The sequence below is a fragment of the Mizuhopecten yessoensis genome, unplaced genomic scaffold (genome assembly GCF_002113885.1).
Source record: "Mizuhopecten yessoensis strain PY_sf001 unplaced genomic scaffold, ASM211388v2 scaffold9719, whole genome shotgun sequence".
Lineage (NCBI taxonomy): Eukaryota > Metazoa > Mollusca > Bivalvia > Pectinida > Pectinidae > Mizuhopecten > Mizuhopecten yessoensis.
Window position 1 is genome coordinate 145,183 of NW_018408188.1, and position 9,543 is coordinate 154,725.

The window sequence follows — 9,543 nt, forward strand, 5'->3', positions numbered from 1 at the left end:
ACCCGATCACTGTTCCATTAAGTGCCTTGTATGTGTATACCAGCATTTTTCGTACTGCGACCCGCTAACAGACGGTCAGACAGTGCGATTCCAATTGACCCACTTCCCTAAATTCGTTGCGGGAGAATAATTATAGGTTCCACATTGAGGTACTCCTTATAATGTATCGTTAGGTGGGAACAGATTGTTCCAACTTTACCTCTCTTGGAGAGAAGATTAGATGTTAATATATTAGAGACTGTTCGTTTATGCAGAACACCCGGTACGTCCGTTTTTAAATGTAACATTCTGTAGTATAACTCCTGACGGATTTTCAAAGCCTAGTCCAACCGGTTCAACCGTTTGGAAGGCAATAAACGAAAGCGGTTCAAGTTTCTAAGTTGTATCATAAGTTTTTTTCTTAATTCGATATCAGATCGATGCTTATTCGTTAGACTGTACCAGGAAGTAGCTATTCTTAGTATATGACCTTTTATGTACATATATATTATAGCGTGCTGTTAAGCGGATCACATACCACACTTCACTTCTCGAGTTCGCCGTTCCCGGTATGTATACTTTTGCTTTTTGTAATGTAACCGACAATTGAATTGTAGTTGGGTATTACTTTACATACTATTTGTCATTTGAAGTTTGTACGTGTGCCTGCTGTTATTTTTCTACTCTATAATATGACAGGAAGATTTGTTTTTTGCTTCTTGCTGAAATTTGTTTCTTTACATGTAACTTACTTTAATTAATTTAATTATATGGTTTTCACAAAAACATTTAGAGTGTTGGCGTTTGTTAAGACTAAAATGCAGCATCCTGCACCAGACACATAGCCTTATATGTCCAACTGACCAATGCTAAGTCATACAGCAACTTTTTAAAGCAATGAGTAATAGTCACGTGTATTGTAAGAATCGCGGGTTTGATACACTGGCTGCATCTGTTTTACTCCTATCATCGAGCTGTGCAGATAATTATACACTCCATTCTCCCCTATTCAAGCCACCTTCACATATTTAATTTGGTGCTCTCAAACAACACTGAACATAGCAAAAGGGCCTTATCATTTCGGTGTAACTCAGCTCCTGTCCCCATTCGCAGTGGCAGCTGTAATACGTATATGTAGGGGTCGTACCACACTCTTCCGCTCTCAACATGAAATAGAATGGACCGTCGGAATTACAACATACGTCACAGGCGCTTTCACACAGTTAATACAGCCCTATAGTATAATGAATGTCAATAATATTTGCCATATTGGACACTATTGATAATGTATGCAAGTTTACGGCCGGGCCTACGCCACTTCACCGAGACTTATAGGTTAGGTTATGTGCAGTGTCTTAGAGTGTGCTGTCTTATCCTTATATTGCCAAACATTTTCATATGAATATATGCTACGAATCTTAACTAATTTGTTTGTTGCTGTTTCATAAATGGAGATTAAATAGTTATTTGTTATATTTCAAAATTCCACATACATGAACCTCGAGTTAATGGTTTAGCGATTACTACAGCGAAAAGGTAGGAAAAATGTGTTTAAAGTATCTGAAATGATTGCATGTATTTCTCTTACATTAAATATAGTCACGAATCTATCAAGTCTGAGCGCATGAGTCATACCTGTGTGAGGTGAAAATGTGTTATGCATGCTTGCATAATCTACGGTTTGAATTTTACATTTGTATAGAATACTGTTTAAGTAGTATTTTATTATACATTGTACCATAGTCGGCGTGTTTACACATAGATCCTAACAAACCACCCTTGGTATCGGCTATTATTCTATACCAGGAAGAAATCGATTACAATTGTTAAATAGAAAATGTCTTTGAATATCAATACATGCTACTAACTCATACAGGACAAATAAACGATATGGCCTCATAACCGATTTGAGACAACCTACGAATTATTATTTATTATCATTATTATTTAGATTAACATCTTTAGCCATGAAGGAAGGTTTTATTTGTTTGTTTTGGGTTTAAGTCCTCGCAACAGCCAGGATCAAGTGAGAACGGATGTCTAGGTGGACACCGCCTGAAACAGAAAGAAGTAGATGGAAAAGCAAAGGGAATAAGCGAAAAGTATGCTGCATACAATGTAAATTAATCGCAAACAGGTGATAACCCTTATACGTGTAATTTCCTCTCTTACCGTTTATTTGTACTTTTCCAGTTACTAGTTCAGAACAAAACAGCCCTGTTGTTTACGATGTTTCTGATAGAGCCTACTCTGTTACAAAACAGATTACCACACGCAGTGTACACGTTTCAACGAGGAATTACCCTCAAACGTTTATATTAAAACACATTGTGCCACAATCCGGATAATGTTGATTTCCAATTTCATTTAAAGGTGATCTGCAAAATATAGGACGCTGATGTAAAGCGATATTCAACCCCTGTAAATCACGGGGGTCATCCCGATACTCGCTATTTCGCTTACGTCAGAGTGATACTCCCTGTTTGGATTACGTCGTTTGTGCCCTATACTTTGGGTTGGTTTGGTTTAATTTTGTTTAACGTCCTATTAACAGCTAAGGCAATTTAAGGACGTGTCTCCATCTTTGTATGGATGCGTGCTTGCGTGTTTGTGTGCAGGAGACAGGGTATGTTGGATTTGCATTTGTGTCCTTTACTTTGAGAAGAAAAAAGCGACCGGATTCAATTTACAGTACTCATTGCAATATTTGATATATTTATGTTTCTCTTAACTTCGTACTACATTATATTTCCTAGCGCCTTGCTTAGCAATACCTAACTTTTTTGGTTTCAACCCCTGTCTAGGTGAGAAAGTGAGAAAGGCTGGGACAAAGCAAAGTCCTTGACAATGCTAGTTGTTTTTCCCTGTCTAACGTTTAGCAATAATGGTAATGGCATCAACGTTGACTTGTTCTCACTGAAATGTTACCGGAAGGAATGCTGTGCTTGGTGCCTTCGACATGGTATTTCAGTAAGATAGCACTATTAGGTCGACATCAGATCCGCGCTATTCCCAGGAGGCATTTACACCAAGATACCATGTCTCCAACACACAAACATACATGCACTTAAATACCATGCCGAAGGCACCAAATGGTTGGTTGTGTGTACAGGGCTTAACGTCCAAGCAAAAGTAAAGATCATTTATGGACGTGCCTACCTGTGTGTGTTGTGTATGCGTGAATGTGTGTACATTTAAAGGAACCCAAGGGAAACACTAAATGTAATAGTTATGAATCTAGTTATTATAACCACCGCACAACTACAAACAATTTGGACAAATCAGTCATCACTAATTTTCAGTTATTTGTTTCGGATTGAACGTTATAAAAAAAACCAAGGTGAAATGAATACGGGTGACCAAACATAATAAGAAAGTATGTGGAGGAAAAACAAAGAAGTTGCAAGTGTTGAAATAGGGGTAGGCCATATCAGATCAATCTTGTTGTTTTTTAAGTCTCCTAAGCAAAACACTGAGGGAAATCCCTGGTCATTCAGGAGTGACGCATCTATCAATGCCATCCTTATAAATTATTACAGGTACGCGAATCAACTGTATGTAAATCATCCAGTATAAAAGGCCGGGGTGTTATTGTTAGGCTCAATTTACATACAGCTGATAGGTGTAACGCTGAGTACTTCAATTGTTCCGATTGAATGCAACATGTTTGTAAACTTTCGTATTAAGATTTCTTCAATTAAACATATTTCAATATGTTTCTTTTTATTATCATTATAACAATGAAAATAACTACATGGACGTTACGTATACATATTTTATTAAAACGCTGATCAATGTCATTGTATTATAAAAAAAAAAGTTTCTAAATATTAAAGTTCTACTGTTCCATATACAGTTAAAGCCATGTATAAATTTCATTTGTGAGTGTGTTAAACTAACTTACAGACATTGAGGAAAAGTGTAATTTTATTCTATACTAGGAATGACTAACGTTTGTAGGAGAACATGAATAAAATTTAAGCAGGTCGATAGAGGGTTTATCAATGACATCGAAACTCATGTATACTCGAACACCGACGGCATCTAGTGCAATTAAAATATATACCTATCAGCTATACAAGTCTAAACGCAACCGGTTATACAAAAGAATGCTTTGAAATTTGCCGTTTATTATTATGAAAAACGAAATAAAAAGCATGAATACAACTCACGTCAAATCACATTTACTCAAATTACCTGAAGGCACAATGCCAAATTATAAGGCGTATTTGATTAATGAAGAAGGGGGCAAAACCGCCATAAGGACATAGTTTAATCACCATTACATAACTTCAATACTTGTTTGTTTGTTTGTTTGTTTGATTTTGTTTAACGTCCTATTAACAGCTAAGGTCATTTTAGGACGGCCTCCCCTGTGTGCAAGATGCATGCGTGTAGTGTATATGTGTGTATTTTGGGAGGCTGCGATATGTTCGTGTTTGTCTTCTTGTGATAGCGCGGAACTGATGCCGACTTTATAGTGCTACCTCACTGAAACATACTGCCGAAGACACTCAGCAGGACGCCCCACCCGGTCACATTATACTGACAACGGGCGAACCAGTCGTCCCACTCCTAATTTGCTGAGCGTTAAGCAGGAGTAGAAACTACCATTTTTAAAGACTTTGGTATGTCTCGGCCAGGGGACAGAACCCAAAGCCTTCCTCACAGGGGCGAACGCTCAACAAATGGCCAAAAGTGAGGCATTGTCAAGGGAGACATTAGGAAGAAGAAAGTTATTTAGAAAGGAGAGAAGAGATAAGGTCCCAAATTTAGTCGCCTCTTACGATCATGCAATTGGGGGCAGCAGGTACAATTCTTACGCCCTACCTGCAGGGTCAACGGTAAAGGACATGCCAATTTCTTAAAAACGGTAGTCGCTAAACCCAGCCTAACGTTTAGCATTTAAGGTAATCAGAATGACTGGTTGTCAGTATAATGTGGACGGGTGTAGTACTGTGCTTCCGTTGATTTATCTTCATCAAAGGACGCGCCTCGAAATAGTACTACCACACCGTTGTGTAACAGGTGCAATAGAATAGTTGATATATACAGGACATTTTTGTCTAAAGGTTAAGGTCTCAACATACGGGTACAGTGAGCTACATTTTGATTCGACACTCTTCAATCGCAAGATGCACTTGCATTCAGAACCTAGTTACCCCACGTAGAATAGAATGTATGGCACTGGACAAAATTGTGTCCGACTTCAGTAAAAAGGGGCATTATTCTCATAGAATGGTCATAACAAAACCACAAATTCAGAGTGTGGTGATTACATCAGCTAAGTTTCATGCGTTATTTTGTTTTTGATTTGTATTATTTCAAGCCCATCGACAATGCGAGTCATTTAGGGCCAAACAACAGTGTAAAAAGAAGAGAAAATTAATACATCAAATAAGAAATAAACAAGAGGCACAATGGGCCTGCATCGCTCACCTGGTACTGATGTATCAATCTCACATTTGTAATCTTCAAAGTGGGCTAAAATACAGCTACAGGCATAATATCAGTGTTTGATTCATAAGAACCCATTTAAAGATTTAAACATTTGATACCTTTGACCTTGACAGTGGGTCAATGTCATTCATTTGAACAAGCTTGGTAGCCCTTCATCCCAGCATGCTACAGACACAATTTCAGTACCCTGGCCCTTTCGGTTATTGAAAAGAAATTGTTTGTAGATTTTACGACATTTGACACCTGTGACATTGAAAGTAGCATTCAGCCATGCTACTGGGCAGATATCGACATTCTTGGCCATATCGTTATGCAGAAGATGTTAATTAAAGGTTTAAAACATATATAACCCCCGTGACCTTGAAAATAAGTCATGGTCATTTATTTTAACAAAAATAAATATCATTCTCCTTGGCCTTTTGGTTATTCAGTAGAAGTCGTTTAAAGGTTATAAACATATTTGACTCCTGTGACCTTGAATATAAGTCAACTATATATATGTTACTGACCAAGTATCATCAGCTTGGCCCTATTGGTTATTAATAAGTTGTTTTAAAAATTTGATTAGGATAATTGACCCCTGCAACCTTAAAGACAACGTCATTTATTTGAACAACCTTCGTTGCCCTTTAACCTAGCATGTTTTTTGCCAAATATCATTATCATTGGCCTTCTGTTCATTCAGAATAAGTTGTTTAAAGAATTTAATATATTTGACCCCTTAAAAAGGGGCGAAGGTCATTCATTTGAATAAACTTGGTAGTCCATCATCCCAGCATGACACTGATCAAATACCATCACCCTAGGCCTCTTGTTTAAAGTGAAAAGTTGACGCCGGACGGACGGACGACGGACGACGGACGCCGCACTACGGCTGAGCTCACTTGGTCCTTTGTCCAATGTGTACTAACTCACAAAGTTACAAGCAAATGCATGTCTTTCCCGTGTGCACTTGTTCATAATAGTTTTTAACACTTGTCAGTCGAGGATCTAACAGGAACTTGTGTTCAATCATTGAGAAAGGGCTTTCCCAGTATTTTCGGTGAAACGACAATAACACAAATTGTTATAGACATACATACAACTGATGAAATGCGCGATGTGATAAAGGTCAGGCAGTTAGTTTAGAGCATCAGTTTTACGTTTTGTTTTATCTGTTCGAACTGTGGGATAAGGGTTAAATTGAGAGTGTCATAGGAAGTAAACATAGTACATCAACCTAACTTAGTTAGTTTTTGGACTTGTTACTGTTGGATACACTTTTATTCGGAATTCATTTTGATATGTTAATCTTATATTCTTAATGAAATATCAGAACAACATTTTAAAACAGAGGTTCTTTTAGAGGTACGCGTATCCTTAAGCAAAAAGTAAAACAGAGGGTATTAAAGACGAAACCCTTGTGTATAATCTCATGTAGATTCAACTGTTCAATTATTCTGCAGAGACGATACCGGATATTACATATATAGTGACAATACCGGGTATTACATATCTAGTTATGTATGGAGAAGGAGCTATCAAAGGATTGACGTAATTAAAGACATAAGGCATAAATAATGTCAGGCGTGATTGTATCTGTGGGTAGTTACGGGGAATACATACTGTCTATATTATATACAACAAATATCTGCTTCCCTATCAATTAGGTATATAGATGGCCAGGCGTGATATCGTATCTGTGGGTCGTTACGGGGAATGCACACTCCCTATATTATTCACAACAAAGGTTTGCTTCCCTTTAACCCAGGTTTTATTCCTCTAACTGTCACAAGTGAGTAAGGATGCCATTTGACAACCAGGAGCTGTAATACTGAGAAAGTCAGTTTTATGAAAATACTCCTGAAGCTGAAGGAGCGGAGGAAAAGCTGTAAGACAGTCTGTAAGTACATTATGTGATGAAATGAGTTTGAATTTATCTCTCCAGCTAAACTAAGACCACTGTTTGTTTCAGGATTGATCGCCATAGCGTTCTACTGGTCAGTTATAAACCATTCTCTTGATAACACTCTATCAGAACAAGTTGTTTGAAGTGTTGTGTTCCTCTGTGACCTTTAACGTAGGTTGAGGACATTTTTAATACCTGATAGTTTTGTAAAAAGGAACATTTAGTTCCTATCTTTATTTATCTCGAAAAATCATATGATACCAAATGACAGAACGGTGTTATGAAAGATCTCCATAGAGCTGGAATGCAAGGAAATCTTTCTGGTTTTTTCTAAAAGACACTTTAAAGTCTGTGTAGGTATTAGTATTTCAGACATGACCAAGACGGAAATGGGTATAATAATAATAATCATATACAGCATTTCTTAATAATCCAATACATTCTGATATGCACGAAAAACACGCTTTACAAGCACATCTTTCGAGCCACATCTTCTCAACCCATGATCTTCCAACCAACCTTTCAGTTTTTTCACAGTCCATTTTTTCAAATCATCAATTTTCGATACTGAACTGTCATCCTCAGAATGGTCAGAACAATCCAGTTCCATCATAGCTGAAATGAAGTTTTAAATATATATGTACTATACATCAACACCCATATTAGATACAGAACAAAGCTAACAGAAACTGTCCGGTATGGCATACAATGTATTTGGGATGTAAATGTACACCTTTTTCACAAGTAGTCGGGTCAAGCGGTCAAGCTCCAAGGACACGTGTACGGCACCCCACAACAAGTGCAGAAGAAGTGTACATAATCCGAAACCTACTACCTGCAGCAGTAGTTCACTCCTTTAGAGCTACAGCTGACCATGCCTACTGTTCCCCAGGCGGTAAATATGTAAATAGTTTTAATCACAATCTGTACATATCTGCACACTTATCTGAATATTAGTTTATTAATATTGTTTCTCTTATATATAGTCCACCCATGCATGTCAAGTTATCTTTTATGGAGAAGGATTGGCATTAATCTAAAGAAGAAGAAAATAAGAACCCAAGCTGGACAGTTACTTTGTTACCTTCATACTGTATCTGACTTGTACGACAGAAGCGATAAATCAAGAGTGTAGCACTGGTACGAGAGCATGTCATACTTTATTCACACTTATATACATCGTCGATTGGGGAAAATAAACTTGAACAAAGAAAGGTGTAGTCGCATGATCGAAATGGTAAAATAATATTGTACTGTAAGGTGACAGTACCCAAATCGGATCACCAAACCATCATTTTTTTAAATCATTGAAATCTGAGGAGGAATTATATTCATTTATAGTTGTATCAAAAAAAGAATATCGATGAGTGTTCTCACAAAAAAAAATAGCACCCGGGGCTCACTTGAGATATTTATAGAACGCTCTGAAGTCACCAATCAGCGTCTCCGGTTTTTGCGAATGTCGGGACCCAAAACGGACCAAGGCTTAAATTTTACAGTTCTTACGCTTCAAATGAATATTTTTTGTCAGCATATTTTATGAAGAACTTTATAATGTACATGTCAAAAAGTATTTCTATAGTGTGAATTTATTCCTATAGTCCAAAACAAAGTGCATAGTCGTCGCACGCGCCATTTTTTAAAAACGTAATAAAAACATTGACATTTGAGTTTCAATTACGTTTTCTTGCGCTATTTGAACTTAAAAAATAATTATCTGTAGACAAACTAGAATTATGTGACATCACAGCCGCTCATCACTTTAAATTTAATTACTTCAGTAACACGTTGAGCATCAATATCTACTATAATACCTCAGATATGTGTTCTGTATTCTGCTAATTGAAAATCAGGTCATCTGATGATGTTGCGTTTAGGATTTTCAAAATCAATCACCTCTTAAATGATGCCTTAAAAACATTTCTCCCTCTCCTCTTTTTTCACCCTCTTTAAGTGTGACGCATTGTTGTAATTTTCATTAATTAGCATCCTCCAATGATGTGACATGAGCGTTTACGTGCAGAATGGCAATCGGTGAATGGATAATAAAGAATAGGTGCATTTTTTGCTTGTGAAATGAAGGATAATTAACAGTAGTGGGAAAACATGCATGGAGAAAAGAGACATTGTACTCCTTTTATTTTTATTTATTTTTTATTCATATTAGTGAAAATTATTAATATTTGTAGCGACTATATTTACCGTCATTGAATATA

At 36.9% G+C, this 9,543-nt stretch overlaps 1 protein-coding gene across 1 annotated transcript in view; it reads left to right on the forward strand.

Moving 5' to 3' along the window:
• Positions 1-507: 507 nt before the first annotated feature.
• The window catches only part of LOC110458715 (short-chain collagen C4-like), a 32,543-nt gene continuing 23,507 nt past the window's right edge, over positions 508-9,543 (forward strand). The window contains exon 1 of the mRNA XM_021510594.1: positions 508-548. The gene's annotated coding sequence lies outside the window, so the exon portion shown is untranslated. The remainder of the gene's footprint in view (positions 549-9,543) is intronic.